Consider the following 24,853-nt stretch of genomic DNA (forward strand, 5'->3'; position numbering starts at 1 on the left):
TCCCCACCTTGTTTCTATGAATACATTTTCTATGTTAATGCAGGAAATAAAAAAAATAAAGCAATTTTTGTGCATCCCCAAAAAATTCTTTGTCCATTTTTAAACTGGGTTAAAATTTTAAATTAACTTGTAAGTATTATTTATATATTCTAAAGACAAGTCTCTTATCAGATACAGGGTTTGCAAATATTCTCTCCCACTCTGTAAGCTGTCTTTTCATTTTCTTAGAGATATCCTTTAAAACATGCAAGTTTAAATTTTGATAAATTTTAATAGCTTTACCTCATATTAGGTCAGTGGTCCATCTTGAATTAATTTTTGTTAACTCATTGTTTTACATGTGGATATCCAGTTGACCCAAGAATCATTTGTTGAAAAGACAATTCTTGCCCCACTGAATTGCCTTGGCACCCTTGTCAAAAATCAATTGACCGTAAATGTGAGGGTTTATTTCTGAACTCTTTATTCCCTTCCACTGATCTATATGTATATCCTTATGCAGTACTACACTATGTTAATTACTGTCCTCCAATTTTCTTCTTTTTTTCAAGCTTTTTAAAACTATTTTGGGTTGCATTTCCATATGAATTTTAGGATCAGCTTATCAATTTCTGGGAAAAAATACAGCTAGGATTTTGATAGGAGTTGGGTTGAATCTGTAAATCAATTTTCGTGGTATTGCCGTGTTAACAATATGAGGTCTTCTGATCCACGAATCTGGGTTGTCTTACCATTTCCTTAGGTCTTTAATTTCTTTCAACAACACTTTGTAGTTTTCATTGTAAAAGTTTTACACTCTTTTTATTAAATTTATTCGTAAATATTTTATTCTCTTTGATGCTATTGTAAATGAAATTATTTTCTTGATTTTGGGGGGAGATTGCTCATAGGGAATAAAAATAAAATCGATTTTTATACATTGATCTTGTACCCTACAACCTTGCTGAGCTTTTTTATTAGTCATAATAGTTTTTCAGTGGATTCTTTGGGAATTTTTGTATACAAGATCATGTCATCCACAAGCAGAGATTTTTTCTTCTTCCTTTCCAATCTGGATGCCTTTTATTTCAATTTCTTGCTTGAATAACCTGGGTAGAACCTCTAGTACAATGTTGAAAAAAAAAGTGGCAAGAGCACTTTTCTCTTGTTCTTGATCTTAAGGGGAAAGCATTTAGTCTTTCACTGTTAAGTATGTTAGCTATGGGTTTCTTATGGATACCCTTTATCAGGCTAAGAAAGTTCCCTTCTATTCCAATTTTGTTGATTTTTTTATCCTTAATGGATGCTGATTTTGTCAGATGCTTTTTTCCTGCATTTATTGAAATGATCATGTGGCTTTTGTTTTTTATTCTGTTGACATAGGATATTACATTAATTGACTTCAGTATATAAAATCAACTTTGCATTTCTGGGATAATTCCCATCTGATCATTGTGTAAAATCTTTTTTCTTCAATTTTTAAAAAATTGCAGTAAAATACACATAACATAAAATTTACTATCTTAAGCATTTTTTGGTATACAGTTCAGTGGTATTAAATATATTCATAATGTTGTGCAACCACCACCACCATCCAGCTCCATAACTTTGCTCATCTTGCAGAACTGAAACTCTCTATCCATTAAACAATACCTCTTCATTTTTTCTTTTCCCCTTCCCCGGGCAACCACCATTCTATCTTCTGGCTCTATGATTTTGACTACTTTAGGAACCTCATATAAGTGAAATCAGCATTTGCCTTTTTGTGACTGGTTTATTTCACTTAGCATAATATCCTCAAGGTTTATCCATGTTGTAGCATATTGCAGAATTTCCCTCCCTTTTAAGGCCAAATATTCAATTGCATGTGTATACCACATTTTGCTTATCCATTCATCCATTGATGAACACTAGAGTTGCTTTCATGTTTTAGCTACTGTGAATAATGCCCCTGTGAACATGGGTATGCAAATATCTCTTTGAGACTCTGCTTTCAATTCTTTTGGAATTCTTCTATATCCAGAATTCTTCATATGGTAGTTCTATTCTTAATTTTTTAAGGAACTGCCATACTGTTTTCCATAGCATCTGCACCATTTTACATTCCCACCAATAGTGCAGAAAGGTTCCAGTTTCTCTACATCCTCACCAACACTTTTTTCTTTTTCTTTTTTTTTTTTTTTTCTGAGAATATCCATCCTAATGGGTAGGGCATGGTATCCCATTATAGTTTTGATTTGCACTTCCCTAATGACTAGAGATGTTGAGCATCTTTTCATGTGCTTATTGGTCATCCATATATCTTCTTTGGAGAAATGTCTATTCAAGTCTTTTGCCCATTTTTGAATTGGTTTTGGTTTTTGTTGTTGTTGTTGTTGTTATTGGGTTTCAGGAATTCTCTATGTATTCTGGATATTAATCCCTTATCAAATACATTTGCAAATATTTTCTCTCATTCTGTATGTTGTCTTGTTTTTCTGTCGAATCAGCCATCTCACTGTCTTCTGCCTTCCATTGTGTCAGGTAAGAAGTCAGCAGTTATTCTTATTTGGGTTCTGTATGTGATGAGTTGTTTTTTCTTTGCTGATTTCAAGATTTTCTCTTTCTTTCTCTTTCAACATTTTAAATATGCTGTATCTGGATGTGGATCTCTGTGTTTATTCTACTTAGAGTTAATTGAGTTTCTTGGGTATGTAGATTACTGTTTTCCATTACTGTTTTTCTGATTTCAGAATTTTCAGCCATTATTTCTTCAAATATTTTTCCTGCTCTGCTTTTGCTCTCTTCCACTTCTGATAGTCCCATTATGCATATGTTGATATGCTTAATGATAACCCACAATTCTCTGAAGTTCTGTTTATATTTCTTTATTTTTCTTTCTCTTTATTCTCGTATGCATGTATGTATCTATCTTCAAATTTGCTGATTCTTTCTTCTGCCAGTTCAAACGTACTATTGAGCCCCTCTATTGAATTTTTCTTTTCTATTCTTGCACTTTTCAAGTTTAGAAAAGCCATTAGGTACTTTTTAAAAAAATAATTTATATTTCTTTACTGATTATCTTATGAGACATTGTCATGATACCTTCTCTTGCTTTCTTAAGCATGGTTTCCTATAGTTCTTTGAACATACTTATAATAGCTGCTATGAAGTCTTTGCTAAGTTGGATAGCTGGGCCCTCTCACAGGGAGTTTCTATTGACTGTTTTTTTCCTCCTGTGTATGGGTCACATCACACTTTCCTGTTTCATTGCGTGTCTCATAATTTTGTTGTTGTGGTTGAAACCTGGACATTTTGTTTTATTCTATTTATTTTAAGTAAGCACTAGGCCCAAAATGGAACTCATGACCATGAGATCAAGAGTTTTGTGCTCTACCAACTAAACCAGCCAAGTGCCCTGAAAAACGGACATTTTATTTTATTTTATTTTTAAAGATTTACCTATTTATATTAGAGAGAGGGAGAGCATAAGTGTGCATGAGTGGGGGGAGGGTAGAAGAAGAGGGAGAGAGAAAGAATCCTCTAGCAGACTCCCTGCTGAGCACTGTGCCCATTGTAGGGCTTGATCCCAGGACCCTGAGACCACGAACTGAGCTGAAACCAAGAGCTGGCTGCTCAACTGACTAAGCCACCCAGGCACCCCTCAAAATGGACATTTTAGAAAATATATTGTAGCAACTCTGGATACTGACCCCTTCAACTTTGTTTATTTTTGAGCTTATGAGCTTATCATTGTAGTTTGCTTTTTTATTTCTTTAGTGACTTAGCTAGATTATTTTAGTGAAGTCTATTTCCCTGCAACGCAGAAACTCTCCTGTTGCTCCTCAGAAAGTACATGCTTGGACATACATATGCATTGTCATCCTGGGGTGACAGTGGTTTTAACACAGCTCTCTTTGACTGTTTTAATCCCTGATCTCTCTGTTGTCTTCTCTGTTGGTATGATCCCTAGCTGGTAGGTTCCATTAGTTGCTAGCTAATCACTCTATTGTTTTCAATATGCCCTGAGGCATAAATTGCTCCACAGTCTGATCCAATTAAATTTAAGCCCCTCTGCAGAGGTAGTTTTTGAGGCCAGTTTTTGAGACTTGTTCTGACCCCAGGAGAGCTCTTAGCTATCTTTTTCCCTGTTTCTCTCTGGTAAGCTAGCTGGCCTATGGACTACCTCTTGTTGCTTTCAGAGCTACTGGCTCCCTCTTCGTTGCTTCTCACCAAATCTCCATTGTTTTCCAGAACTCCTTTCAGCTTGAGGTACCCGACACTCTGCTCCAAGCAAAGTCAGTACACTTGTGGAGAGGTTCAGAGCCCTCTGTTCTTATTACCTACATCTTCCCCCAGAGAAAAATCTCAGAGACTCTGTTCTTGAAATAGGGGCAGGGACAGTGACCTGCTTCTCTTGGAGTGATACCCCTGTTTATAAGCAGGGTAGGGGCAGTAGCCTCTGGTCTTCTTGCCTCTCATCTCCCTTTGTAGAACAACAACTTTAACATTATTTTAAAGATTTTATTTTAAGTAATCTCTACACCCAGTGTGGGGCCTGAATTCATGACCCTGAGATCAAGAGTCACATGACCTACTGACTAAACCAGCCAGGCACCCTTAGGACAACAACTTTAAATGGTTGTTTTAACAAAGATTATTTTTTGCCTGTTATGGTTGTTTTGTTCAGGAGTGGGTCTATGGATCTCCTCATACATCATTCTAGAAATTGTCCCCTAAGAGGATCTTAATAACAGTAAACCTTTTCTTGACTGCTAACATCTTTCTGAACTTCTGTTCAGGATTTGAGTTCTGATGAAAAGGAAGTAGAATATTAGAAGACTAAACTGGAGGTGAATTTGGAGATAAAGTCACTGATGGATCACCCTCTGAGACAATGGAAACTTTATAGAGAGGCTCTATAAAGAGAACCATCACCCTCATGCATTCTAAGCATAGGATACCAGCAGATACTGATCAAAATGAACCATTAAACCAGGTATCAGGAAACAAAGATTCTAATTCTTAGCTCTCTTCTGGCTTTTCTGGGTGATCGTGAGTAAGCTAGTCAACTTCCTCTGAGCTGCAGTTTCCTCGAATAGTATATTATGTTAAGGGATTTGTCTCACTGATGGTCCCCCAAACAGGACATGTGGTTTAGATCTGTTAATGGTGAAGTGACTTTCACTAAATCTTTCCTACTCCTTTTCCCTCCTGCTGTCTCTTATGATTGACATCAAACATCTGGGAAGTATCTGTCTGGGCTTTGAGAATTATCACTGCCTTGGATCTATGAACTCTCCACTGAGCTTTGGCCTATAAGCACCATGTTCTAAACACCTGAACTTGTTGTATGAGGAAGAAAAGTCACAAAGGCTTATCCCTGCCCTCATTGAATGTTTTGATTTATAAGGGAAAGGGAAGTAGGACACTTAGAATTTCCAGCTCTGATTGCCTAGTTATAGTCTCCCGTTCCAAGCCAGAATTATATCTCATCCTCCACAGGCACTAGTGTTTCTGGTTATTTAAATTGAAGTTGATTCCTAGACAATTTGTCTCACAATTATGCCCAACAATCTTTGGGACAAAATTTGCCTCCAGCAGAATCTTTACAAAGGTCTATGGCCCTGACTTAATTTTTACTGGCTTCTTAATAAGCATTGCCACAAACTATTTGAATACCTTGGAGATCAAGATTAATAAGTCCCCTTGGTCATTAAGATGGTTAAAATCAGTCTCCCTCCAGAGATTACATTTAACAAGGTTACCCACAGGATGGGGTCTCTGGCCAAAAAACCCCAGGTCTGAATTGAGAGCAACTGACCAAACCAAGATCAACCTAGTTGTCTTACTTGTGACAGTGCAACCATCATCCTGCCTGGTAGGCAGAGTTTTTGCAGTACATAAAGTGGTCTTAAAAATTTAGGGGCTGAAGTGCCTGGGTGGCTCAGTCTGTTAAGCGTTAGGCTCAGGTCTCCTGGGTCATGAGATTGAGCCCTTTGTCAGGCTCCTTGCTCAGCGGGGAGTCTGCTTGAAGAGTCTCTCCTTTTGCCCCTCCCCCAACTCATGCACTTGAGCTCTCTCCCTCTTTCTCTCTCTAATAAATAAATAAATAAATAAATAAATAAATAAATCTTTAAAGAAAATGGGGGTCCAATAGAGAGTTATTGTTTAACAGTTTTGAAAAGAGATAGTCATAATGGTTATACAAAATTACGAATATATTTAATGCCATGGAACTGTACCTTTAGAAATGGTCAAAACAATACACTTCATGTTATGTGTATTTTACCACCAAAAAACCCCCCAAAAAACAAAAAACCAACCTGGAGCCCCAGTGTTGCCACCTCTCTGTCCAGAATGTTCCTCGAATTGTTTAATAATAACATTGAATCTGAGGCTTTTCCAGCACCTGCATTTCCTGAAGAGGTTCAAAGGTTGCTTAAGTATTACTGCCATCAGCATGGCAAACAGAAAAAAAATTTTAGCTTCCCATATCTTGTGCCTATGTCTCCAGAAACTTGGAAATAATATGGAGCTTCTTAGAATCCAGGGATGCAGAAGGGCTTAGGATGGGTGTGTATACATTTGCCGTTAGCCTGAGTTGGCATCCACTTCCCTGTGCCCTCATTAAGTGGTACCTGAAATAACTAGCAGGATCATTAAGTGGCTTACACTAATCCTTCTAAATTGTTAGACTTAATCTAGAATTATGACGCTACAACTCCAATGAACGGTCAATAGTTTTTGAACATCCTTTTCTATTGACTATGTCTTTTTCCTGTTTGTCTGTTAGCCTGCCACAGCCTTGTGACCCAAGGCTTGGAATGGATCAGCCCTCCTACTCACTCCCTCCTGCGCATACCACGTCTCCATGGTAACAGCTTGTCAGGCCCTGCTTGGTGCAGGTTCTGAAGACCTCTCATCTGCAGCCTCAGTCCTGCACAGATTCAGTCTTAATAAGCCAGGCTTCTAGGTAGGAGCTTGTGTTAGGAGCCCCATCTCTCTAGCTGGCAGGGTTTGAAATTGTCCTTAAGCCTCATTTGGGGTACACCTGAGGAGGCCCCAGTGCCACTGAGTTCCCCTGAACTTCCTCCATTGCTATTCAGACCAGTGGTAGGGTTTCTGTCTGGAATTCCTGCTTCAATCTGAACTCATCATCCCCTTCCAGCAAGTTCTCCTCCTATCATCTTCCTCCATCTATAAAGCTGAGAGCCATTCTGAATATTTCAGGCCCTACCTGTGGCTGATCACCAAGGTCAGTTGGCACAACTGCTTTGTATCTCTTAAACTCATTTTTCTCAGCATCACTATTGCTTTTGCTACGGTTCAGGCCCATATCGTTGCCTTCTTCAATTCCTGCAAGATCCTCCAGCCTGGTCCTCCTACTCCCGTGTTTGCTTTCCTTGCATCCAATCTCTACATTACAACCAGGGAGAAAACTTCCTAAAAAAGTAGACCTGACATGTCCTTCCCCCACAGAGAGTCAGCATTTCCCATGATCCTCAGGGTGGATTTCAGACCCACTTGCATGAAACACAAGATTACACCTTTGTCATCTGACCCCTGCTCCCCTCTCCAGGATCATCTCTTTTCCCCGCCCCTGCATCTTCTTACTTCAGCCACACCGAACCACTTTACTTCTCCAAAGAGCCACCTGTCCTCTCTTGCCTTTGCGATACACTGCTGCCTCCTCCACCTGGAGGGTCCTTCCTCCTTCCTTCTGTATAAGGCTTTCACACATTCTTGGGGAAGTTTTCCCAACTCTTGAATCTCAAGTGTCTCTTTTAAGTTCTCCTTGAGCTCCTATATTTACTCCTTTTCTGCCTTTCTGCTGAACTCTCAACTCCCCCGGGGTAAAGTGTGCCAACCTCTATCTCAGCACGGAGCATATTCACTCAAATGTCTGTTGAGTAAGTGAAAAAATGAAGAATAAGCCTCGGGAATAAAAATATCACCACATGCTGATTGTAAGTCCATTCTTTTCCAGAGTCTTCCGTTATTAGGCACCATTCATCCACCAGATAGGATCAGCTAGAAACTGGATACATGACCACACATTGCAGTTTGGACTGCTGACCACTGTCCTTGGGGGACGCTTCTGCAAATGGGTCAGTTGCCCAGGCTCGGCTCTGGCTGGTCCTGGTTGCCTCTTTTTTGTTGGTCACAGGGAGGTCCCTGCTGGCCTCGTGGCTGAACCCGTGTGGCTCCCATCAGCAGCTGGAGAGCCATTCCTAAGAGCTGAGATAGTGAGTCAGTCCTCCTTTCATTGCCCAGGGAAGATTCCTTTCTCACTGGTTATGCAATGTCAACCAGGCTGTGTTTTCCTTAGTGAAATCCAAGATATGGAATCATGGTAAGAGTAGAAAATAGCAGATATTCTCAGTATGTTTCTCAGGAGAATTTGGGGAGGGGCCAGGGCAGGATGAGGAAATTGGTAAGGTACCTGTGTTCATAGATAAAGAAATAAAGCAAAGGAGGAGTCAAATGTATATGGACACTTCTCCCCCAGGGAGTTCAATGGATTATCTGGGAAAGAAGCCAGAAGAAGAGAGACTTCTCACCCTAGCCCAGCTATGTGGATACATGATGTTAAAGAGCATTCAGCCCTCAGCCCCGTTCCATTCACTTCTTCCTAAATCAACACATCTCATCCTCCAGAAATCAGAAACCAACCAATTTTTTGCTGTGGACCTGGAAAAGATGAAAAACAGAATGGATTTTGCCTCAAACTGAGTTCCCTTGCTACCAGTAAAGGCTTACACAGACAGGAAGGATTAAGGACTCTAAGAAGAGGAGGTAGCAAAGCAAAGGCATAATCTCATTTTCTCCCCTGCAGTAAGAATGCAAAAGATCCATTAGATGAAAAGTGTATGTGAAAGCACTTAGCACAGTGCTTGGCAAATAGATGGGATTCAATAATATTGACTTTTTGGGGTTTGTTTTATCTTTGCTCAGTGTAGGGACCCATAAGACAGTTTAGTGTGTAGGAAGACTAACAGGGGAGCCAGTGGGAGTAAGGAAGTGTTCTCTACCTAGATGATAGTGAAATTTTTGCCATTAGAGTTTCTTTCCTTTGACTCTATTTAAAGGAAAATACCAATTAGAGATAAAACACATTATCTGGCAGGCTATATGAAGGTAGATAAATAAACACACACACATATGTACACACACACATATTATATATATTTTTTATAGTCAGTGGTAGAAAGAACATAAGCATCATAGATGGGGGATAAGTACAAATTTTCTATTTCTCAAAGCTGAACCTGTTGGTCTGAATTGGAATACTATTACTCTTATAACTTCTACCATTTAGAGAAATGATTTTAACATGTATAAGGTTCTTGTAGAGATGAGACAGCAATGTAGAAACCAAGGAACAACCAGGTTATCTGCCTCAGTACTGAGGCACTTTCTTAATCAGACACGTTAGGAGTGGTAGGAGATCTTGTCTGTTGACAGCTTAGAAAGTGATAGCAGAGGCCAAAGGAAAACAGATCAGTAGCACTTTTATGCATTTAAAGTGCTTAGTGGGCAGCTTCGAGTCCTATTTTTTGTATGTTAATACTACCAAAACTTAGAACAGCACTCAAAGTACTTGTAAGTGCTCAGTAAATATTTGTTTAACCAAAACCAAACTAAAAACCAAAATAAACCAAAACCAAACTGGTACTCAGTTAACACCAGTCAGCTCTGTCCTACACTACGTTGAGAAAAACTAGCAGGTTAATATCAGCTTCGAAAACAAAGTACCCACATTCCAGACTTGTGCAGCACTATCCCACATGTACACTCACCAGTTCCCTGAGATATGTAGTCTTTATTGCCTCCATTCACAGGCAGAGGAACTGTGTCACAACACGTAAAGGGGCTTACTCAGATTAGCAAGAAAATTAATATTAGCCTGAAGTCTAAGATTCCTAACTCCAAAATTAATAGACAAAAGTAAAAGACTAAACAACAACAACAACAACTTTGTGGGGGGGGGGTAAAAGAGATTCCCCTTAATATTTTAATAAAGAACTATCACAACCAATAATTAAAAGACAAAGACCCCAACGGAAAAATTGGCAAAGGATTCAAACAAACAAATCATAAAAGGAGATCTCTGTAGCAATCCAAGAAAGGCTCTGCCTAAAGTGCGAGTTTGGAGCTCTCTGCTATGTGGCCTAGACCAGACCTCTTAGCCAAGGTAGAAGATAAATGGGCTTTTTTCCTTGCCCCAATCCCAAACCTGAATTTTAACATCCTCCACTGGGAGTGAAGACATTAGGCAGCCAAGAGCACTGGCAAGAATGGGTCAGCATTGTCTGGGCTTCATGGATGAAATACAGCCCAAGAGGAAGAAGGCATAGGGCAGCCTCATGGAGCCTGTGGACTACCCCTGATATTCCTTAAGAGGGAATCAAGCTTTGTCCGGCTCAGTGCAGAGCCCTTAGAGTCTAGTTTCTCAAGTGTGGTTCGAGAGCATCTCCAGGAAGCTCACAGAATTGCAGAACCTCCAGTGTCCACTCCAGGCTTCTTGGACCAGAATCTGCATTGTAGCAAGCTTCCCAGGTGACATTGATGTGCACGCACAGCAGAGCTCGAACAACACAACCCTGGGGACCTGGGGCAGGGTTTCCTCATTGTAGGTGCTCCATAGATGTCTGTGGACTGAATGAAAGACTGAACAGGGATTCACTGGGGTCCCTTTCTAAAGTAAATCATCTGACTTACCGAAAGCTAGTGACGATCCATGTGGAGTAAAGCACTGACCATCTTACAAAAGGCTTTAATAAGATGAATGAATTAATAACAGCATTCTGGTATTGGTATTTTCTACTTAGAGTTTCTTATTAATATCATTTCACTAGGCTTCTTTATATGCCCAGGAGGCACCAACAAGGCACAAATCCTTCTCTATTGCCCTTTCTGGAAAGCACTGAGAATGTAAAATCAGATGAGTAAACATGAGAATATCAAATCTGAAAACACTGGGGGAAGGGGACCCCACCCATGTAGGACGCAGCTCTTTTACCTAACTTTCACAGAGAAGACAGTCCTTACGTGTTCGCCTTGTACCATATGGGCCTGTGTATGTGGAGGGGGCGATGGTGAAGAGGGAAGGAAGAGAAAGAAGAGACCAAGGATTAAGGACTTCTGTGCTGTCCTATGAGCCCACACAGGCAGTGGCCAGATCTAGCCATTCTCGTACTTCTGAAGTCAGCAACTGCACCATCATTATCGTCATCACCCTCACCATCGCTTTTAATCTATCTCGTTGCTGTCTGCCAACCTCTTTACTGAGCCGACCACCTTAGTAGTGACCCAAACCTTAACCTCAGGGTTGGCCACAGACCTCAGGCTGCCAGGAAACCAGTTAAAAGGAGGGAGACAAAAGGGATCCAGAGAATAGAGAAGCATTCTGGGTTCTGCTAATGAGTGAGGTGACTCACGGCTGACTCAGACTAGCGAAGACGAGCCTGGGAGATGGGAGGCGGCGCAGGGCAGACCTCAAAGGAGCTCTGCCGAAACATTCAAATGGGAGCTGGGAGGCCAGGGACATGGTGTTATTTAGAGAACTGCCTGCAGCTCTGGTGTTGGAGGGAGGAGCGGATCCTGAAAACAGAGAGAGAAAATTGCACTGGAGGCCAGAAACTGAGTTGTGAATCCGTAGCCTTCTGTGCTTTGACAAATGTGTAAATTCTCTAGTGACATTGACCTGCTCTTCGGCAAATCTCAGAACACAACTCAGTAGGAATTCATTGACATCAGGTCGCTGGGGAATAGAGGTTAAACCATGTACCACCCTTGATTTTTCTAATGCCTTCAATTAGAAAAATAAGCCTTTTTTTTTTTTTTTACTTTCTTTAGTATTTACATTTGGAGAACATTGTGATCCAACCTGCACTTGTAGATAGATTTTTTTAAAAGTTTGAACATATGAGTAAAGCATCTTCTCTTTTATTAATGGCTAATTGAGGTTCTGAGTTTGAAGATGTTAAGGTCGCATGGTGATAGGAAGGTTGGTAGCTGCACTGTCCTATATGGACTGAACGGAAATCACGTGGACTGAGATGACACAGTGTATCTAGGTCCCCTGAAGAGCATGAACTTGTGGGATGGCTGGCTATAGGTATGAACTACTTGGCTGCCATAGCTTGTCTCCCTGTGCTAAGTGACCCACACAGATATTAACCCTATAACCTCAGCCTCATTAAGACAATACAAACCAACTAAGCTGTCTAAAAATGATTTTGGTTGATTACACATTTATATGTGATTTGATGATTATGGTCACAAATGTACTTCACCAGAATGGCACTGTGGCAGTGGAAAAGATAGGGGTTCTTTGTGAACTTTCACTGCGATGAAAAATAAGTTGCTCTAAAAGCAAAAGTGTTTCTCTGTACTTTTTTTTTCAATCATGCTTTTTTATTTGACATTGGGTTATAGAATTTTCCTTTAGCTTTTTTTTTTTTTTTAAAGATTTTATTTATTTATTTGACAGAGAGAGAGAGAGACAGCTAGAGAGGGAACACAAGCAGAGGGAGTGGGAGGGGGAGAAGCAAGCTTCCTGCTGAGCCGGGAGCCGGAGGCGGGGCTAGATCATGACCTGCACGGAAGGCAGACGCTTAGCGCTTAAGGACTGAGCCACCCAGGCGCCCCTTCCTTTAGCTTTTAGCTAATTCTTTAACATGGTTTCCTATGGCAGCTTGATAGTCCATTTCCTTACTGTGTCATTGGATCCACCCTTTGTTGAACTCATAAGAATGGTGATATTTATATCATTTGGTGTAGGTTGTTATGTTTTTCTGAATATTTCATTAGGATATATTAGCAGAATGAAGTTACTAGGTCATAACGTTAGGAACATCTTTGGAGTTTTAATATATTTCCAAATTTTCCTTCAGAAAGGTTTTGCCATCTGATAACTCTTCCAGAAATTTATCAATGTTCCTATTTCCATATACCTTTGTCAGCCCCAGATACTATTTTTCTTTTATCTCCACTCTGAGGATATTCTAAAATGTTTGTTATTGAGATCTCTTTCTATGATTTTTAATGCATGTTTTGTAAATATTTGCCTTTTAATTATTGATTTGTAATAGCTCTTTATATATTAAGTAAGCATCCCTCTTCTCCCAATTTTTTATTAAGACTTTTAACTTTATTTATAGTAGCCACCTTTGTTTTTTACCTCTAAAGATAATACCAGTCACAATTAATTTACATGGTTGATGGACAAAACAAGTAAAAATGCTGCAAAACATCAAGGATTTTTATCACATACTTCCAGTGTTGATGCTACCCAGAAATCAAGATCATTGGCCTACAAGTCTAACACGAATTTGTAGGCAATTAAACTTCTTTTCGTGGTTCTGGCAGTACCTTACAAAACAGGAAATTAATTTAAATCTTTTGTATCATAGTTACTAGGAATGCTGTAAAAATAAACAATGATGTCAGATTTAAAGTGCTCTGAGAGTTTTAGATGATTCCACATAAAACAAGTTTATTGTTGCATTATTATTCTTTTTACTTTCATTTGAAAAATCTAATTAATCCAGTACAGGTGCATTATAACAGGAAAGGCACTATATTCATCACTATTGTTACTTCAGGCTCATAAGTTATGCCCTGCTCACCTGCCCAGATAGTCCTTTCCTCAAGCTTTTCTTTACTTAAAAACAAAAGGAGATTCATCCGTGAAAAACTCTTCTCCAATAGAAAGAAATGGCTTCTAAAATTACATAGTTTTTTGGGGTGCCTGGATGGCTCAGTCGTTAAGCCTCTGCCTTCGGCTCAGGGCGTGGTCCCAGAGTCCTGGGATCGAGCCCCACATCAGGCTCCTCCGCTGGGAGTCTGCTTCTTCCTCTCCCACTCCCCCTGCCTGTGTTCCCTCTCTCGCTGGCTGTCTCTCTCTCTCTCTCTCTCTGTCAAATAAATAAATAAATAAATAATCTTTAAAATAAAGTAAAATAAAATAAAATTATGTAGTTTTATAATCAATTAATTAAGTAGTTAAACAATATTTAAAGGCGTATGTGGGCAAGTCTTGCTCCCAGGGATCTGTCCTTCCTCCCTCTGCCTCCATGCTACTCCCTATGGCTTCTTTGTATTCTTCCAGTGTTTCTTCCTATATATGCAAGCAGATACAAATAAACATTATTATTAAGATTCCTCTTTTCATTCACAAGAGTAGCATACTATCTGCATTATTTTCTGCTTTGTTTTTTTAAACTAAACAATATATCTTCAAAGGGGGCCTTTGATAGGAAGACATGTAATGTAAACAAGAGACATGATGACATTGGCATTAAACAAGAAAGTTTTAAAATTCCTGTGTCAGTTCTGTCACCAGAATTATAGAAACTTTGAGTTAGGTAATGTGGTAAAAGCTTTGTTGGTCAGTCATCAAACCTGTTCCTCTTTTTCCTGGGCACCAGACTGCGTTTTAAGCCTCCCTTGCAGTTGGGCGTGGTCATGGGACTGAATTCCATTGGATAGAAAGAATGTGAGCAGGGCTTCTGTGCACCACTTCTGGGTCTAGCCTATAAAAATCTCCCCACACTATCCTCCATATTCTTTCCCTGTCCGTCAACAGGATGTTAATGCCTATAGCAATCTCATAAGCCACATGTTGAAGATGGCAGAATAACAAGATGGAAGGGCCTGGTTCCTTGAATGACCACTTGGAAGAGAGCCATCCACCCATTTTGGATGTTTTATGAGTGAGAAATAAATTTCTTATCACGTCTCAGGTTTGATATACAGATTTAATACTATAGCTAGTTATTGCCTTAATTAACATAGACCACAACCTCAAAGTCCCTCTAGTCCAATGACTGGCATATGGCAGGTGCTCAATAAATGTGCTTGGATAGATGAGTGAATACTCAAACACCTCTGGAGATAAAGAATTAATCCAGTGCCCTATCAGTTTAATACACTTCAATCAGCTGGAATTATTGGTAATTTACTTATATGGAGCTAAAACCCATTATCTTTAACTTGTACTCATTTGTGACTGCCCTTCCCAGTCACTCAAAATAAGTCTTAACCTTCTTCAAGGCAACCCTTCAATTATTTAATAATACTTGCTCTCATTCCTTCCATGACAAACCTCTGGTCTCCAAGCTAAATAGTCTAATGTTTTTCATTGTTCTTATTATGTTATAGTTACTAAAACTCTTATCACTACCTTTACCCTCCTCTGGGCATTTTGGTTGGGTTTGTCATTGTTCCCCATTCAATGGGTACTCAGAACAGAACATCATACTCTTGGCAACACTGACCTGCCTGGGAGGGTACCAATTGCTCCTCCCAATCAGGACTCCATACTTCAATTAATGCAGCTTAATATCTTAACAGTCTTAGAGGTGGTCATATCACCTGTTGACTCATTTTGAGCTTGTGGTCAAGCTTCCTACCTCTCCTCTCTCCTCTCCTCTGCCTCCCATATATACCATGATTTATTATATGACCTTAGACAAATCACTTCACCTCTCATGTGAAAAATGAGGTGGTTGGACCAGACAATTTCTGAGTTGTTTCCACTCCCCCATTCTAATATTCTTTGAATCAAAATAGGAAGTTCTAAGAGAGCCCACATTATACTTTTATATAGAATCCTTCACCCATAGCAGTACGAGAGTATAAATTGCCTGGAAACATTAAGCTCATTGAACAACATGAAACTGGACAGGTAATTTTTCTCAGCTTACATTCACAGATATGTGTATAGTGTGCGGTAAATTGTATATATACACGAAGGCCAATTGACTATGCTAAAATATAGTGATCAAGGAGGGAAAAAATAAGGCACAGGCCAAAAATAAAAATAATAAAATTAAAAATACAGTGAGGTCATGGGGGGAATCAGGATGTGGTTTTCTTTGAAGGAACACTCCATCACTTTTTTAACCCAAGGGAGAATAGCCATGAAAACGAGGATATACATCTCACTCAGCAGAAAGTCTGGTTTGATGTGTTGTCGATTTCCTCATCTCATTTCACACGCCATCCAAACGTGCCAAAAAAACAAGACAAAACAAAACAAAAACAGACCGAAAAAAACAAAACAAAACACCAAACCCACACTCAACCAATGGGCAAATAAATGCCTTTGCTATGAGGGGAAATCAAACCAGTCTCCATAACCCTTGCCCTTGGTGGTCAATTTCTTATAAAGCAGACATCTTCTATGATTTTAGCTGATTAATTTCTCCTGGTATTTCTGCACGACTGTCCTCCATCCATGCCTAAGAGGCTGGATCCTCTTTCCAACCTAGACTGAGATTCTACGCATTATTATTTGACCTCTTTTGAAAAACTCATTGCCAGCTTTATAACCCGATCTGGGCACATCCCCCATTGGGGCCTGCATTTCCTGTGGATGATGCGTTGGTTTCCTAGGTGACAGTGGGAAGGAATAGACCTGTTAGCTTGTGGCTTCTGACTCACTCTCTGCAATGGACGTCACAGAATCGTGGCTGAACAAGTGGATGCTGATAAAAACATGTGCTTCGGGGAGCAGCGGGGCACTCATGGTTAAGACCATCCCATTGTACCAGCTCTCCCTCCCACTAGGCAAACCAACAGACAGACAGAAATACAAGATCTGAAAAAAACAAGCAACAGATTTGAAACCCTCTCCGAATTCCCAGTCATATGGAAGTGCACAGTGGAGTCCTATTTATCACCCCATTATATGAATCCTTTCCCTGTTTAGAATTTCCTTTTTTTTTCCTGGAATGTGGAAGTACCAGGATTCTCTAATGAACTGTCAGATGGAGGCTGAAGAGCAGAAGGTGGAGACGAGCCAAAACTCACCAAAAAGCCTGTTTACTGAGGTGACAGCTCTTTTTGATCTTTCACATTTGCTCCCTGAGAGGGGACAGCTAACTCACAGTGGACTAACCAGTGATCAGAGCCCAGGATGAAAAATACATTCTGTTGTGAAATTCATCTTCAGAAACTAGGTTTCGGGGTGCCGGAGTGGCTCAGTCAATTAAGCGTCTGCCTTGGCTTGGGTCATGGTCCCAGAGTCCTGGGAGGGAGCTCTGCCTCAGACTCCCTGCTCCATGGAGAGTCTGCTTCTCTCTCTCCCCCTGCTCGTGCACTCTCTCTGTCTCTCACTTGCTCACTCTCTTTCTCAAATATAATAAATAAAATCTTTAAAAAAAGAAAGAAAGAAAAGAAAAGCTGGGTTTCGTGAAGTCTAGAGACAAGGATACACACACACACACATACACACACAGATACGTGGAGGTGGGTTGACAGGGGGAGGTGGAGAAAGAGAGAGATAGTAACTTTCTAGCTACCTCTTTTTCTATCAGCTGAACCCAGCAACATACAAGTCAGGGAAGACTGCCTGGAATAAAAAAACACGGAAGAGTTCCTTTGTCCCTTACACCTGAACTACTAAAGACTGAATGGATTCTTTAGATTCTTGAATTCCTTAAATGACCAACAAACCTAAAGGTTCTCTACTAAAGATAATGCATCTTGTTTTCCACAGAGCCTTAAGGGATGCTTTAAATAGCATCAGCAAGCATCCGAACGAATTAGACAGCAAATGTAGGTTAGCTTTATTTAGACAGATAAAGACAGGCGGAGAAAGTTGTCTGGTTCAAGGGCAGTGCAGCCTGACACGACAGCATTTCTCAGAGGAAGGGAAAGAGCTTTGGGAGAAAGAGGTATTTTGGATAAAGAGCAAAGTTGCCTGGATCACCAAGGGAAGAAGGAATGCTGAGTTCTTCAATACAGAGGAGCAGGAATTAAGAGTGGAAAGATCTATAGATTTAAAATGTAAAACAGAGCTTAGCGTCCCTAAGTTCACACGTGCATCCTCTTTTCTCTCTCCCATTCCTTGGGAACACCATCAGAAAGGACATGTTTCCCAGAACAGGAGCTGAAGTAGGGGGTTTATCAGACTCCTCTGGACTGGGTCTCAGCATCCCCAGCAAGTGCTGCGTCAGGAAATATGTCCAGATGGAGGGCCCCTGGAGATGGGGGAGCCCAGAGAGCAGGGAAACTGGCAAAAATGGGGGCATCCACTCATTAGACAAAAATGTAGGTGCCTGGAAAAAAGTTACAATCCATGGATTTGGTTTACTTTTTCTCCTTCACCCCGCAATCCTCAAAATACCTTCAGAAAACAAATTCTTTATAAAAAGCAGTGGGCCTAGAAAAAAACAATACAACTTTCTGGTTTCGTTTGCTTTTACTATGATGTTTATGGTATCTTTCTAACTTTTTGCTGTTTTCTCCTGTTGGCCAAAGCCAAATGCCATTCAATGTCAGCTTGTAGCCCCATCAGCAATTTGTTTTAAAAATAAAAAACAATTTCAATCCATTATAAGGTTCCTAAAGTAACACTGAATTTAGACTTGTAAAAATATCTTCAGAAAAATCTAAAAATTTAGATTTGCATAGATTTCCATTTCCTCCAAATCTGATTTTTATGTTTCCTTTTTTAAGGGTCTCACAACTTCTGAAAATTATACATCTTTATAAGTCGCCAAAGCAGGTATAGCTATAGGGGAATATTGTTACAATGCTGTCATGAAGCAAAATTTAAACTTCATTTTGAATTAGGTATTTATGCCACTTTCTTTATACTTACCATTCATTAATTCCTTCTTCCTTCTTTCCTTCCTTCCATTCTTCCTTCCTTCCTTCCACAATTATTTACTGAAAACCCAGCATATGCAAACAGCAAGCATCAGACTTATTTGCTCTCTTTCTTCATTACTGGGGGCTTCTCTTTCCCTAATCATTTCCTCTCTGCTCCGTCTACCCCAAGCCCATTCACTACTTACCTGGTAAACTAGCATATGGACTAGTAATTTATTCAATTGCGAACTACTGTTTTGCACTTTAACTAAAGCACGCAAAACTTCCCTAATTCACTTCTCCAAACTCAATATGCTTTCAGCTATTTGTAAAATTGGCAAATCAGTTATTTTAATTCTAAGAAGGCGATGGAAAGCCAATTCCTGTGACTATATTTGTAAAGTAATTGTCAAAAGACTCATACGTGTCCTGATACCATGCTTATTCCAGTGCTATATTAACTTTTTATAAAAACCCCTCACCTAAATACAATCCCATAAAGTTTTCATTTTTGTAGTTACAAGAATGTAATCAAAAGGAAGATTACTCTTTTATTCCTTTTTGGTAAAGACACTAACATTTCTATATGAACAGAAATGAAAAAACTAAATATCCCTGGGTGGGGGGCGGGGGTGTCTGGATGGCTGATTTGGAAGAACATGTGACTCTTCATCTCTGGGTTGTGAGTTTGAGCCCCACGTTGGGGGTAGAGATTATTTAAAAATCAATCAATCAATCAATCAATCTTAAAAAAAAAAGAAACTTAATAGCCCTGGGATCTATATTTCTTGCTCTGACATCTTCAATCACTTCACTATCATTAGAGTATCCTTATTAAAATTTCCCAATTTGTACTAGTAATGAGACCTTTTAAATGTTCTTCAAGTAAGTCAATCTCAGAACTTGTTTTTAATATTTTTTAAGTACTGGAGAAAAGAAACTTGTATATGGAGGTAGAAGAGAAAGTTATAATCCATCACTAACCCAAATAAATGAAGTACGATGTATGTAATGTAAAAAAAAAACTACAACAATTTTTTGTTTGTGTTTTTCTGTGTCCTCCCTGTTTGCCGCACTAAGTAATATTTCAGTAATTTTAATAATGCTCTGAAGAAGAAAATATGTTAATGGTATTTGACTAGATAAAATAAGAGTCACACGTTTTATTTTTGTTTTGTGACATTTGTGGCTCTTCAGCATGACATTGGCATTCTTCCTCTTCTGATGCAACTTCCTTCTCTGTTTCATTCTGTTTTGGTTGAGGTTATTTCAACCTCCCCCCTTCTCTGAGCCATCTTTCAGCTTGTCCATGAGATCTTGAGCTGTCACTTTATTTTCTGAATATCCACTTCTGTTTTCTGTGGCAACACCTGCAGATAAACATGTAGCCCGCTACCCAGATGGACACCCCCCTCCCCGCCCCCCGGCCTCAGATGCATGCACACGCGGACCCAGGTATGGACGCACATGCGTGCTCAGCTCCTCCACCCTCCCCTAGGGAGCTCAAACAGCTCCAGCTGTTTTCTGGTCTTGGCAGCAGAAGCAGCAGGAGAGCGTCTCATGTCAGTTCTCTGACTGGAACCAACACTAATAATGCTGCTGCTGCCAAGTAAGGATTTAAGTCGCCTGGGCTGAAGAGAAGACCGCTGAACAGTGGAGAGATGGTAGAACCAGATGCATCAGGCTGCATGAATCGATCAGAGGGGAAGGAGCCGGAGTTGGGGTTCCTCCACCTGAAGCGTTTTGCCCCCGTTGTTGACAGCCACATACTGATATTTCAAGACTCAGCTCAAGTAGCACCTCTTTCTGAAGCTTTTCCTGACAGGCTGACCATCCCATCTGTACCTATACAATCCTGGTTTCATTTAGTTGCTTATCTGCCCGCTACCCCAAACTCATTAGATTCAGACTTTTAAAGGCACAGACCTTGGCTGATTCATCTTTTATCTTAGTATCTTGGCACATGGCAGGAATTCAACAAATGTTGGGTGGATGAATGGAATTCACTGCTCCCCTCCCATGGGTGAAAGTAGCAACTGACTTATGGTGGAGGGGAGAAAGAACAGTGTCCTAATCAGTGTCTCTTCTCCTCTTTAAAGTTAACCTTGGAAATGAAGACACCAGTGTGATGGTGTGAGGATGACCCTCCGTATGTGAAAATAACTCAACAAAAAACAGAGCGCTCATCATCTTCCCCATCGCTGGGATCTCTTTAGGTGACCAATAGGTAAGTCCGACCCTATTTACAAGATAAGCCTTTGAAAAACTCACGAGTGTGAGAAGAAACTATTGTATCAAGGAAGGTTGTATTACTAGCAGGAAAATGTGGCACATATCTATTAAACTGATTAATATAATTCATGTTCCAGAGTAAAATGTTTCAACATTTAAAATGTTTTAACATTGGGGTGCCTGGGTGGCTCAGACGGTTGAACATCCCAATCTTGATCTCAGCTCAGGTCTTGATCTCAGAATTGTGGGATCAATGTCCGCATTAGGCTCCACTCCCAGCATGGAGACTACTTAAAAAATTTAAAAATAAAAAAAAAATTTTAACATCAAGGGATGATAAGGATAAGATAGAACTGTGTTAGGTTCATTACTTGCATGATCTCATTTTAATTCTCACAAAAACTGATAAAAGAGATCTGATTATCTTCATTTTACAAACAAAGACAATGAGGCTTGGAAAGGAAGCCATGCTGGTACTAATAGTCAACAGAGCTTAGATTTGAACTCGGATCTGTCTGGCCCCGAAGTCCTTTCTTCACTCCTCCTGGATCCTCTCAAGAGCTGTTTGAAAAATATTGGCATCAAGTTTTCAGAGAGGTTGAAAAATAAAGGTTGAATATTTTTGAGCACTGACGATGGGCCACGTATGAGGCAGGGAAGTATGGCCAGGTGAATAAACCGTCCTCCGTTCAAGGAGCTAGGGAGCTAGTGCAGGAAGCTGACCCATGACACAGGCTGACCAACAAACAGCGAAATAAGCGCTGCTGTGACGGGGACAGTCACGGGCTCCTGGAGAACTGAGGGAAGGAGTGGTTGGTCTGGTTGTGCAGGGAAAGCAGGGAAAGTTCACAGAACACAGGAAGGTGGCATTTTGGTTAGACTCTGAGGAGGCTGGGGGAGGGGTCAGCAGGCACTGGGACACTGCAGAGTAAGGGAACATGTTACAGGAGCCTGGTGGAAAGTTCGGTGAGGTCAGTGCATGGCTGGAATAGTGGAAGGTAAAGGCGGGTTGGAACCAGCCCATGGAAGGCTCTGAATAGGAGCCGGAAATTGAAATGGGGGAAATTATTGAAGGTTTTTGAGTAGGAGAAGGCAAAGATCCAACCAAATCCTTGACTAAAACATCCAAAATTATTGCTGAATTCGTCCTGACACCAGATCACAAGTACGTGAAGTACACAAAATAGAAAAATATAGAAAATCAATATTCTTAATCAAGACTCAAAACAATGTCCTGCTTTCTTCTGAGGAAACACAGCAAACGAAGGGACATATGCCTGAATCGCCAGCTCAAACCCGAGCCACCCTCTTCCATCCACGCTGGCCGAAAACGATCCCATTCTCATGATTCGTAAGACAGCCCCATCAACCCAAAAACCTGGGGCAACAAATACAATCCCCTCCTCCCCCCAAAGAAAAAATTCCAGCCAGGAAATGACAATTCCTTCCACTTCCTTCCTTTCTTCAGAGGCCGGCCCATGAAGATTGCTTAACTGTTCTCTCACTGATACACCAGACGAACGTCCTAGAGTAGGAATTGGATCCTGATGGCTTAATTGAGTTAAAAAGAAAAGTGTAGATTATCTAAAAGCCTCTCGATGGTTTCAGAGTGGCTCTCACGTCTTTGAAAGCCTAGTGGCGGCTCTCAGTTCCTTGGTTAGGGAGGAGCTGAATGAATTTCCTAGCACAGAATTCAAAAGCACTAGAAGTCAGCAGTTCTGAAAGACTGCAGAAAGGGCTTGTTTACATTTTTCTCTTGGGCTGAAACCCATCTATTTAAACTTTAACCAGAGACAATTATAAAACCATGGTTAGCCAGGGATGGCAGGCTGCACAAGACGGGAGACAGATGCCAACAGTCTGGCATTGGAGGAGGAAAGATTGAGAACATTTTGAGGAATGGGGTCAAAGAGAACTACAAAGGAGGTTTTGGAAGCAAAAGAGGTCACCTAGGCTGGTCTTCATGAGAACAGGGAGGGAGGGGTGATGAAGGGGGTGGGAGAGGACAGGCAGGGTGAGCATGGGAAAAAGATTGAAGCTTCTGATGGTGTAGGTGGGGCTGGGGCTGTCCTGGCAGTTCAAAAGTCCCACCCAGACAGCTCCACTGTTTACACCTTTTTTCCCCTCTTGGGTCAAAAGTACATTAGCCCAGGGAGTTAGCACCTCTGAGAAATCTGCCTGGGGCAGACACACCCAGCCCACTAGGACACAGGCTCCCTTCCCCGAAGGCCCAGCCTCCTCTTCAATTCAGGTTTTCCTGGCAAAGACCCATTTTGGAGCTGACGAGCAGTCCAGTGATGTCAGAGGAAATACCCCACTTGACAAAGGACTGTGCTCCAAATTGCCAGTAAACTGAACTCCTTAGCATGCCTTGTTCTGGGTCCTAGGATTTGGTGAGTCCTAAGAACACACTCAAAAAAACCAAACCAAACCAAAACAAAACAAAAAAAACCCCACACACTCAAAGAGAGACAGGTGTTGTTGCAAAGTGAATGTTTTTGTTTTGGATTTGAGGATGTCTGTGGATCTGACAATGACATTATGGCCAGTTTTAGGTACGTATACAAATGTGGGGAGATCTGCAGGACACCAGCCCCCCCAGATCTCTGTGTGAAGGAGCCTGACATTTCACCCCGAGATACTCAATCTTTTTTTTTTTTTTAATTTTCTGGTTTTGAATATTCCTATTAAGATGCAAATGAAACATACAGGGGAGAGCCCATGCCTCAGATGTTGTCAGCTAATTTCTTAACAGGAATTCACTTTCTACCAGGGCCAGCAGATTAGAACTAGGGCTCAACAGGAGGGAGACCCAGGACACGCATTTTGGCCTTGGATTTATGAGCAGGAAGCTGGCAGAGGTCATGAAGAGTCCAGAGACAAATCTCTCTCTGTACAACGATGAGACCCAGTCCTTCAACATAGGTCAGAGTTCGTGAGGACAGCAGAAAGCCAAACTCATCCTAACTTCCTGTGAAGCTTGCTTCTTTGCTAACCCAGCTTTTACCAGGGAAAGCCATTTGGGGTGTAGCCAGACGGAGATAGGGAAGGTCAGAGGATCTGCAGATATTCAGGGCCACGGCAAAATCTTCCAGGGCAAAGAGGCCAAAGTCATGGGCTCCTCTCCAGACCAGTTTGCTACTCTCACCGGAAGATCTGTCCGATAGCTCTGAACTGCGCGCCCAAGTCCAGCCAACCATCTAAAAAATTCATGATGCTGTTCACAAGGGTCTGGGTGGAGAAGGTGGGGACAGCTCCCTACAAACACGCCCTGACTGGGGACAGATCCCAGGGCAATATCATTACTTATGGAGGTTGAGAGAGAGCACTTCATACAAGGCATGGCATAATGTGACATTTTATTTTTATTAAACATATGCTAAAATTTTATTTCTTAAAGTTTGTATGAGTAGAAATTGCTTTCTGCTGCCCTGTCTCCAGAGAGAGAGACAAGGTCTGGTTCGTATGTCTTCTGCAGGATGGAGCCTGTGAACACATGTCTGCTGGCAGGTATCCCAAGAGTCACACAGAAATTTCAGAGGGATACACACATTGCCCAGCTCCTACCGGAGGGTGTGCTACCTGGGAGAAGATATTTGATAAAATCAGGCCTGAGAGCTCCAAAGGAGATCCTGGGAGACCGTCCATAAACCAGAGAGGGGGCATCATGCCGGTGTCCCCCACTATATGACAGTGGAGCATTCCTGCGAACCCTTTCATAAGCGGAAATGGCATGAAGCAAAGAAGCTATTACCATCAATTTATAAAAAAATAACCTCTCTTAGGCTGATACCTCAGAACACATCTTGCTAACGGATGCACAAAATAAATCGAGATAAAGCACAGATGTTCACAGACACAGTTCGAAGCTATGGTGGCTTGGTGCCGAGATGCTGGGTGTAGTTCTCGGGAAAGGAGCTTGGCCGGGGCTGCTCTCGCGGCTCAGGGTGCACGCTGCCTCTGTACGTGTGGGCTCTGTGCAAAACAAATGCCGAATATGCTGGTTTTGCTTTTTGCCTGTGTGTGTGTGTGTGTGTGTGTGTGTGTGTGTGTG

General features: G+C 41.0%; 1 protein-coding gene and 1 long non-coding RNA gene across 6 annotated transcripts in view; one reads left to right on the plus strand and one right to left on the minus strand.

The window, feature by feature from the left end:
- The window catches only part of MKLN1 (muskelin 1), a 334,164-nt gene that overhangs the window by 215,730 nt on the left and 93,581 nt on the right, over nucleotides 1-24,853 (minus strand). The gene's annotated exons all lie outside the window — the stretch shown is intronic.
- Nucleotides 19,744-24,644, plus strand: LOC103682462. Its single transcript, XR_573406.2, has 3 exons — nucleotides 19,744-20,022; nucleotides 20,667-20,794; nucleotides 24,278-24,644. It is a non-coding gene; the product is annotated as an uncharacterized LOC103682462 (long non-coding RNA).

This window comes from Ursus maritimus, unplaced genomic scaffold (genome assembly GCF_017311325.1).
Source record: "Ursus maritimus isolate PB19 unplaced genomic scaffold, ASM1731132v1 scaffold_3, whole genome shotgun sequence".
NCBI classification, from domain to species: domain Eukaryota; kingdom Metazoa; phylum Chordata; class Mammalia; order Carnivora; family Ursidae; genus Ursus; species Ursus maritimus.